The sequence below is a fragment of the Vicugna pacos genome, unplaced genomic scaffold (genome assembly GCF_048564905.1).
Source record: "Vicugna pacos unplaced genomic scaffold, VicPac4 scaffold_192, whole genome shotgun sequence".
NCBI lineage: Eukaryota > Metazoa > Chordata > Mammalia > Artiodactyla > Camelidae > Vicugna > Vicugna pacos.
In genome coordinates, this window is record NW_027328871.1 from 308422 (window position 1) to 319001 (window position 10580).

Below are 10580 nucleotides of genomic sequence, written 5' to 3' on the forward strand. Positions count from 1 at the left end.
TGACAGGCAGATCTTCCACTGTCTGCCCTTTCAGGTTCTGGAAACTGACCTGTGACCTCAGGTCTTTGGGCAGCAGCAGTATCTCGAACTTACACAGCTTCCCGGACCAAACACCTAAGCCAAGCTCCACAGAGGGCGGCAGCCCCTCCATCACACTGATCCACCCACAGAACTCTGCCCGGTTACCTAGGATCCAACAGCCACAACAAGCCTCGCGGTACACACCAACATTCCACCTGGAATCCAACCGCTAACTGCCATCCCCAATGGCTGCTGCATCTTGTCAGTGTTGGGGGAGGGGCTGCATCCGACGAGAAGTTCCTAAGGTAAATGTGATTCTACCCACTAGCGTCCCATGGGCCTTTCTTCTTCCCTCTTTCCTTTTGTTCAGATCTCTATGCACAGTACCAATGGAGGGAAGTGTGTCCCTTTTCAGTTGATGGTTTCACACGTCTTTAAACTTTCTAACAGTTCACAGTACACAGAGACCCACTAAAGGAGACTTATGTTCCTCTAATATCCGTACACCCGGAATACATATGCGTCGCCTGATTTCTGCTGAAACACCCGCACTCTCAGGACATGGATCCATTGGTTTCATGGGGGCTGAAATTCCAAGAAATGAAACCAACCCCAATGTGCACTTTGCTGTCAGTCTCTTTTGCTCTTAGTACACTTTGGCAGAGCTACTTGCCTTTGTTATAGGCTTCTTACAATTCTTCTCTACGTAGCCTAGAATATGGCATTCCTTCATCCTGTTGGAAGACATACAAGTCTACATCACGGACTAGGAATCCATTTGATTCCAAATCGGCATTAGGGTTAGGTCACGATATGTTCTTATGAATCAAAATTTACGAATATGAATGCACGCCTCCGAATACAAGTGTGCTGAGTACATGCAAGCCGCGATAATGGGTCGATGCATGCTGAATGATCCTTGACATCACCTTAAGTATTTTCTTTTGAATAATCATGGTTCCCTTGGTAAATATCAGCCAACCGTACCATTTTGGTGTTTGTTTGTTGGTTTGATTCTTTGTTGGTCTGTTTCTCGCTTGTATTGCAAACACGACAGGCCATGCATCTCTCCTTAAGCTTGAAACAGAGAGTCAAATAAGCTGATTCACTTAAGAGAGTGCTTCCAATCACCTATGATTTCCTGCTTCCCTCTCCCATCTTTAGGGTTTTGATGTCCTCCTTGCCTTCTTCTTGTTTCTTCTTTGCCACTCATGCTCTTCTTGCATTTCCAATAATGGTTTCTTCTTTCCATTTCATCTTGCTGCTTTTCTATTCAGGGTAGATTTCTCAACCATTCTTGTAGGATAAGTTTTGAACTGCTGAATTCTTTTAAGATTTGCCGGTTTGTGGAATTTTCTAGCTCTGCCGTTATTAGGACTGGCGGTCATGTGGCATAGGCTCCCCTAGGTGGCAGCATTTGGCCATTCAGGATATGGTCTGTGTCCTGGCACTCCTCCCTCTCCTGCAATATTGCTGCCGAGATATCAGCTGAATCCCCTCTTGAGGTTCCCTTGTGACTATGTTGTTTCCTCCAGGTGCATTTTAAATCACTGTGATATTCGTGAGCTTTGTTGATTTGAATCATACAGCTGCTGGTAGGTCTATTGGGATTCCACCTCCTTTGGATGCTGTGTAATTCCTGAATTCGCATACATGATTCTTTCTTGGCTTTCAGGAAGTTTCAGTCTGATTTTTCTACAGATAAATTTTCAGACATTTTTTGTTTCCTTATCTCTTGCTTTTCCATCTGGGACCCTTATGAATTCTAGTCTTTCATGCCCTGTCTTAACCCAGGGTTCAACAGCAATGTTTACATTGCTTTGCACTTGCTTTCCTATGTCTGCTTCTGACCGAGGTTTTTCTGATCCCATGTCTTCACAGTCATTCACGCGTCCCTCTGCATTATCTAGTCTGCTTACGACTAAATTTTAGCCCTGATATTATCACATCCATTGAGTTTCCTGATATTTTTTGGCTCGTCTTTAGACTTTCTCTTCCCCTTTTCCGGTATTCTGCCTTATGTGATTCTGAGACACTGTTGTTTTTCAGTGATTTCCTGACCTCCATTTTCAACACATGGTCTGGATAGCGTTTTGCAGTCTAGTTGTTTGAAAGCTTATCTTTTGGGCCTTCAATATCTTTGGAACTGAAAATGGTACTTCCTGTTTCTTTTACTGTACTTCTTCACCTCTACTGCTCAGGTAATATCAGGTATGTAATGTGGACTTCTAGGGCTTTGTTAAGTGAAAATTTTAGACTTTTGGCTCTACGCAATTCCATGGGATTTCTGTGCGGACAATTTCTCCTAGACATTGATGCCATATCGTGTTCCTGTGTGTGTTGTCTGGTATATCTCCAATTGCTGTTGTTGCATTAGTTTTGATGAAAAACCAATACTATTTCGATTTGCATAACTTCATTTTGATAATGCTTATCTCACAATTCTGAAAGTGCGCAGGACACTTCCTCTTGTGGAAATGAAGCTTTTAAAGGTTCTCAGCTCTGCATTCTGCTCTATGTCATTTTGGAGTGTTTCCAAAACAGCAAACTGAGAGTGCGCTTGTGCTTTGTAGTTCCACGGGAATGTCCCAATGAAAGCAGTTCTTCTCAGAGCTTCTCTGTCTACAGAAACACCAGTGGAAGCATATCTATGGATGTCACATATCAGGGCCTGCTGGAATGATCCCGCAGACCTACCTTGGTGTCCTCGGTGCCGTACCGTGCTGGTGCCATCCAAAATGTAGCATCCGCTTTAGGGAGATAATGCTGTAGGTAATGCTTCCTCTTCTAACGCTGTGGACTTGGACCACTCTTCCTTGTCCTCTCATCCTTGTGGCACGGGTGCACGAAGGCAACCACACAGCTGTTGCGCATCCTGTGCCTCAAACCAAACCATAATCCCAGCCCAGGTTATGAATGTAGCAGATCCTAAGTCTTTTCATTCTGATTTCAAAACCAAGGCCCCCTGGATCCCTCAGACCAGATGAACGATATCTCTGATTCAGCCCCACACGTGCTCTATTGGCAAAATGCCCAATTGGTCCCTGGTCCTGCAGATGCACTGGGTGTGGCCATGGGACATATTGGTAATCTCAACCACGTGACCAGTTTTGATGCTTTATCATTGGTACACATTTTGGTTTGCTCTCTTGATTCGACCCACCACATCCCACAATGCACTCCAGATCCCTGAGACTCAGCGTGTGCCATCATTCGTAGCCCTATCCCTCACAGAACGTTGCCTCTGCTACCTCAAATGTGGCAGCTGGGATCTTGGACTCCGAATCAACTGTGGGGATATTTTGCGCTGGTTTCTTTGAGTTCTGTCAGCCAAGCATCTGCTGTGCACTCTTGTAAATCTCAGCACATCACCTTCTATCCCATGTCTCCTGTCCGCTTGAGAGTGTGCGTCCAAGTTAAACAGAGTTTCACCCTTGTTGCTCCATCACCAGGGGTCAGACCCTCACTGGATTCCATTTCCTGCTTTGCCTTCTCCTGCTTCCAGGTGTCCTGAGGCCTCATCCTGTCTTTGGAAGTAACAGACCTCTCTTCGGCAAGTGTCCTGTGCCAAGGGCTGGGTGAGTGGATGTTTCCATTGCTCTGTTCATGGGAGCGAGTGAGTGCAGGTTGCACTTCTTCTCTGCCAACTGGGCATCGATGAATCAACACTATCCAGATACATTTCACAGAAATGTGATATTTGCTTAGCTCTTTGTTTCTATACAGCCGTGGTGGGAGGGATGGTCCGAATACACCTGTTTTGACATTGTGTTGATATCTCATTTGCAGTCTTTAAGAAGTTTAAAAGAATTCATTTACATGTTTTGGGAGTTATACGAAAATGAAGTTATTTTTTGAAACACACTCAATCGACCTAGAAGCCAGACTTGTCAATTTTGGTAACATTTTGTCAGCTCGACGGAAAACCTAGACAGATAGAATGCAAATTGGCAGTCCAAACTGTTAAAGGGTTCATGTCGGCTCTTTACGGTTGAAGCCTCCGAAACCAACAGGAACCATGAAATAACTATTGGAAACTTGAAATAACCCCCAAACTTGGATACACTTGTGCATTGGTGCCCTTTACTCCCAATGACACCTACTGGCCAATATTGGCATTTCAAGGGGTAACATCCCTCTCTAGGAAAATACAAGAGGAAAGAAACCAAATATATACATTTAGGTTTGAATCCAAAAGCACCTAGAGGCATTCTAGCTAGGAGAACCCTGCTGCAATTATGCTAGTCTATGGAGAACCAGGTGTTCTTCTATCAGTGATGAGAACGCTTAATCATCCGATCATGTTGGGTAAAGCCATTTAACGCAACCAAGTCTGCACCCGCATGATATAGTGCCCACGGGGGCTTGACTCAAGTGAAAGACGATCCACATAAGCTGTGTCTTTTATATCATTGGCGACTTTTACAGTACAGTTCTCTTTCTGACTTGTACTATTTACCTATACTGTCTTGAAAAATTGAGGCCTAATACAGATTCAAGTTCAGTCAGATTCCCCTCTCTTACCACACTCCCTTCACCCCAGGGAAGGCATAAACACAACATTTGCTGAATCTAGCGGAAGGCCATCGTTTCTAGGTGTGAGCTAAGTATTCAATTCCTATCTATTTCAGCCAAGTTTATTGGACCTTTAAGGAGTTCACTGTTGTTCACAGAGTGTGAAGCTGGAGGAACTCTGATTCTAGGAGGGGCTTGTTTTACTCGTAATGGCTTCATTGCAGCTCAGCTACTGATCCTTCAAAATGGATGCCTGTGTGGAGGGGAGGGAAGGCAAGTGCTTGCTAGCTAGGCCCAAACCTGGGAAAAGGCTTACCTGGGCTTGGTGAATTCTGGTCTGAATGGCTTGGGAAGGCCCCTTGGGAAGTGTGGATTCCCATGACCTCTTCCAAGAACAGGAGCGTTTTGATCATCTCTGCCATCTCTTCTCTTGCAGACGTCAGGGACCTCGGACCCGTTCTTGGAGAAGAGAATTGAGGAACTTCCTCAAGTCCACGTTGGCACTCCGTATGTTTCTGCCAGTATCAGCGAGGTTCAATATGTCTCATGAATGTCTTTTGAGCCTGGTATCCTCTACAGCTGTCTCCACGCCAGTATTCTCCATTGTAGCAGAACATCTCTCATCCATGTGTTCGCATCTCTCCTCAATCCGTTCAGCCAGCTTTTCGGCCAGCTTCTCTTCGTGTCTCCCCTAAAGTTGACTTCACCAGGACTGGGCAAGTCTGAAAGTACCTCGGAGCCTCACCAGTAAGCTGATGACAGGCAGATCTTCCACTGTCTGCCCTTTCAGGTTCTGGAAACTGACCTGTGACCTCAGGTCTTTGGGCAGCAGCAGTATCTCGAACTTACACAGCTTCCCGGACCAAACACCTAAGCCAAGCTCCACAGAGGGCGGCAGCCCCTCCATCACACTGATCCACCCACAGAACTCTGCCCGGTTACCTAGGATCCAACAGCCACAACAAGCCTCGCGGTACACACCAACATTCCACCTGGAATCCAACCGCTAACTGCCATCCCCAATGGCTGCTGCATCTTGTCAGTGTTGGGGGAGGGGCTGCATCCGACGAGAAGTTCCTAAGGTAAATGTGATTCTACCCACTAGCGTCCCATGGGCCTTTCTTCTTCCCTCTTTCCTTTTGTTCAGATCTCTATGCACAGTACCAATGGAGGGAAGTGTGTCCCTTTTCAGTTGATGGTTTCACACGTCTTTAAACTTTCTAACAGTTCACAGTACACAGAGACCCACTAAAGGAGACTTATGTTCCTCTAATATCCGTACACCCGGAATACATATGCGTCGCCTGATTTCTGCTGAAACACCCGCACTCTCAGGACATGGATCCATTGGTTTCATGGGGGCTGAAATTCCAAGAAATGAAACCAACCCCAATGTGCACTTTGCTGTCAGTCTCTTTTGCTCTTAGTACACTTTGGCAGAGCTACTTGCCTTTGTTATAGGCTTCTTACAATTCTTCTCTACGTAGCCTAGAATATGGCATTCCTTCATCCTGTTGGAAGACATACAAGTCTACATCACGGACTAGGAATCCATTTGATTCCAAATCGGCATTAGGGTTAGGTCACGATATGTTCTTATGAATCAAAATTTACGAATATGAATGCACGCCTCCGAATACAAGTGTGCTGAGTACATGCAAGCCGCGATAATGGGTCGATGCATGCTGAATGATCCTTGACATCACCTTAAGTATTTTCTTTTGAATAATCATGGTTCCCTTGGTAAATATCAGCCAACCGTACCATTTTGGTGTTTGTTTGTTGGTTTGATTCTTTGTTGGTCTGCTTCTCGCTTGTATTGCAAATACGACAGGCCATGCATCTCTCCTTAAGCTTGAAACAGAGAGTCAAATAAGCTGATTCACTTAAGAGAGTGCTTCCAATCACCTATGATTTCCTGCTTCCCTCTCCCATCTTTAGGGTTTTGATGTCCTCCTTGCCTTCTTCTTGTTTCTTCTTTGCCACTCATGCTCTTCTTGCATTTCCAATAATGGTTTCTTCTTTCCATTTCATCTTGCTGCTTTTCTATTCAGGGTAGATTTCTCAACCATTCTTGTAGGATAAGTTTTGAACTGCTGAATTCTTTTAAGATTTGCCGGTTTGTGGAATTTTCTAGCTCTGCCGTTATTAGGACTGGCGGTCATGTGGCATAGGCTCCCCTAGGTGGCAGCATTTGGCCATTCAGGATATGGTCTGTGTCCTGGCACTCCTCCCTCTCCTGCAATATTGCTGCCGAGATATCAGCTGAATCCCCTCTTGAGGTTCCCTTGTGACTATGTTGTTTCCTCCAGGTGCATTTTAAATCACTGTGATATTCGTGAGCTTTGTTGATTTGAATCATACAGCTGCTGGTAGGTCTATTGGGATTCCACCTCCTTTGGATGCTGTGTAATTCCTGAATTCGCATACATGATTCTTTCTTGGCTTTCAGGAAGTTTCAGTCTGATTTTTCTACAGATAAATTTTCAGACATTTTTTGTTTCCTTATCTCTTGCTTTTCCATCTGGGACCCTTATGAATTCTAGTCTTTCATGCCCTGTCTTAACCCAGGGTTCAACAGCAATGTTTACATTGCTTTGCACTTGCTTTCCTATGTCTGCTTCTGACCGAGGTTTTTCTGATCCCATGTCTTCACAGTCATTCACGCGTCCCTCTGCATTATCTAGTCTGCTTACGACTAAATTTTAGCCCTGATATTATCACATCCATTGAGTTTCCTGATATTTTTTGGCTCGTCTTTAGACTTTCTCTTCCCCTTTTCCGGTATTCTGCCTTATGTGATTCTGAGACACTGTTGTTTTTCAGTGATTTCCTGACCTCCATTTTCAACACATGGTCTGGATAGCGTTTTGCAGTCTAGTTGTTTGAAAGCTTATCTTTTGGGCCTTCAATATCTTTGGAACTGAAAATGGTACTTCCTGTTTCTTTTACTGTACTTCTTCACCTCTACTGCTCAGGTAATATCAGGTATGTAATGTGGACTTCTAGGGCTTTGTTAAGTGAAAATTTTAGACTTTTGGCTCTACGCAATTCCATGGGATTTCTGTGCGGACAATTTCTCCTAGACATTGATGCCATATCGTGTTCCTGTGTGTGTTGTCTGGTATATCTCCAATTGCTGTTGTTGCATTAGTTTTGATGAAAAACCAATACTATTTCGATTTGCATAACTTCATTTTGATAATGCTTATCTCACAATTCTGAAAGTGCGCAGGACACTTCCTCTTGTGGAAATGAAGCTTTTAAAGGTTCTCAGCTCTGCATTCTGCTCTATGTCATTTTGGAGTGTTTCCAAAACAGCAAACTGAGAGTGCGCTTGTGCTTTGTAGTTCCACGGGAATGTCCCAATGAAAGCAGTTCTTCTCAGAGCTTCTCTGTCTACAGAAACACCAGTGGAAGCATATCTATGGATGTCACATATCAGGGCCTGCTGGAATGATCCCGCAGACCTACCTTGGTGTCCTCGGTGCCGTACCGTGCTGGTGCCATCCAAAATGTAGCATCCGCTTTAGGGAGATAATGCTGTAGGTAATGCTTCCTCTTCTAACGCTGTGGACTTGGACCACTCTTCCTTGTCCTCTCATCCTTGTGGCACGGGTGCACGAAGGCAACCACACAGCTGTTGCGCATCCTGTGCCTCAAACCAAACCATAATCCCAGCCCAGGTTATGAATGTAGCAGATCCTAAGGCTTTTCATTCTGATTTCAAAACCAAGGCCCCCTGGATCCCTCAGACCAGATGAACGATATCTCTGATTCAGCCCCACACGTGCTCTATTGGCAAAATGCCCAATTGGTCCCTGGTCCTGCAGATGCACTGGGTGTGGCCATGGGACATATTGGTAATCTCAACCACGTGACCAGTTTTGATGCTTTATCATTGGTACACATTTTGGTTTGCTCTCTTGATTCGACCCACCACATCCCACAATGCACTCCAGATCCCTGAGACTCAGCGTGTGCCATCATTCGTAGCCCTATCCCTCACAGAACGTTGCCTCTGCTACCTCAAATGTGGCAGCTGGGATCTTGGACTCCGAATCAACTGTGGGGATATTTTGCGCTGGTTTCTTTGAGTTCTGTCAGCCAAGCATCTGCTGTGCACTCTTGTAAATCTCAGCACATCACCTTCTATCCCATGTCTCCTGTCCGCTTGAGAGTGTGCGTCCAAGTTAAACAGAGTTTCACCCTTGTTGCTCCATCACCAGGGGTCAGACCCTCACTGGATTCCATTTCCTGCTTTGCCTTCTCCTGCTTCCAGGTGTCCTGAGGCCTCATCCTGTCTTTGGAAGTAACAGACCTCTCTTCGGCAAGTGTCCTGTGCCAAGGGCTGGGTGAGTGGATGTTTCCATTGCTCTGTTCATGGGAGCGAGTGAGTGCAGGTTGCACTTCTTCTCTGCCAACTGGGCATCGATGAATCAACACTATCCAGATACATTTCACAGAAATGTGATATTTGCTTAGCTCTTTGTTTCTATACAGCCGTGGTGGGAGGGATGGTCCGAATACACCTGTTTTGACATTGTGTTGATATCTCATTTGCAGTCTTTAAGAAGTTTAAAAGAATTCATTTACATGTTTTGGGAGTTATACGAAAATGAAGTTATTTTTTGAAACACACTCAATCGACCTAGAAGCCAGACTTGTCAATTTTGGTAACATTTTGTCAGCTCGACGGAAAACCTAGACAGATAGAATGCAAATTGGCAGTCCAAACTGTTAAAGGGTTCATGTCGGCTCTTTACGGTTGAAGCCTCCGAAACCAACAGGAACCATGAAATAACTATTGGAAACTTGAAATAACCCCCAAACTTGGATACACTTGTGCATTGGTGCCCTTTACTCCCAATGACACCTACTGGCCAATATTGGCATTTCAAGGGGTAACATCCCTCTCTAGGAAAATACAAGAGGAAAGAAACCAAATATATACATTTAGGTTTGAATCCAAAAGCACCTAGAGGCATTCTAGCTAGGAGAACCCTGCTGCAATTATGCTAGTCTATGGAGAACCAGGTGTTCTTCTATCAGTGATGAGAACGCTTAATCATCCGATCATGTTGGGTAAAGCCATTTAACGCAACCAAGTCTGCACCCGCATGATATAGTGCCCACGGGGGCTTGACTCAAGTGAAAGACGATCCACATAAGCTGTGTCTTTTATATCATTGGCGACTTTTACAGTACAGTTCTCTTTCTGACTTGTACTATTTACCTATACTGTCTTGAAAAATTGAGGCCTAATACAGATTCAAGTTCAGTCAGATTCCCCTCTCTTACCACACTCCCTTCACCCCAGGGAAGGCATAAACACAACATTTGCTGAATCTAGCGGAAGGCCATCGTTTCTAGGTGTGAGCTAAGTATTCAATTCCTATCTATTTCAGCCAAGTTTATTGGACCTTTAAGGAGTTCACTGTTGTTCACAGAGTGTGAAGCTGGAGGAACTCTGATTCTAGGAGGAGCTTGTTTTACTCGTAATGGCTTCATTGCAGCTCAGCTACTGATCCTTCAAAATGGATGCCTGTGTGGAGGGGAGGGAAGGCAAGTGCTTGCTAGCTAGGCCCAAACCTGGGAAAAGGCTTACCTGGGCTTGGTGAATTCTGGTCTGAATGGCTTGGGAAGGCCCCTTGGGAAGTGTGGATTCCCATGACCTCTTCCAAGAACAGGAGCGTTTTGATCATCTCTGCCATCTCTTCTCTTGCAGACGTCAGGGACCTCGGACCCGTTCTTGGAGAAGAGAATTGAGGAACTTCCTCAAGTCCACGTTGGCACTCCGTATGTTTCTGCCAGTATCAGCGAGGTTCAATATGTCTCATGAATGTCTTTTGAGCCTGGTATCCTCTACAGCTGTCTCCACGCCAGTATTCTCCATTGTAGCAGAACATCTCTCATCCATGTGTTCGCATCTCTCCTCAATCCGTTCAGCCAGCTTTTCGGCCAGCTTCTCTTCGTGTCTCCCCTAAAGTTGACTTCACCAGGACTGGGCAAGTCTGAAAGTACCTCGGAGCCTCACCAGTAAG

The 10580-nt window shown here is 45.1% G+C and overlaps 2 long non-coding RNA genes across 2 annotated transcripts; both read left to right on the top strand.

Moving 5' to 3' along the window:
• The first annotated feature begins 186 nt into the window (after nucleotides 1–186).
• Nucleotides 187–5136, top strand: LOC140695232 (uncharacterized). The gene is made up of 3 exons (XR_012070926.1): nucleotides 187–326; nucleotides 3527–3599; nucleotides 4973–5136. It is a non-coding gene; the product is annotated as an uncharacterized lncRNA (long non-coding RNA).
• A 342-nt stretch (nucleotides 5137–5478) lies between these two features.
• Nucleotides 5479–10428, top strand: LOC140695233 (uncharacterized). The gene is made up of 3 exons (XR_012070927.1): nucleotides 5479–5618; nucleotides 8819–8891; nucleotides 10265–10428. It is a non-coding gene; the product is annotated as an uncharacterized lncRNA (long non-coding RNA).
• Nucleotides 10429–10580: the final 152 nt, after the last annotated feature.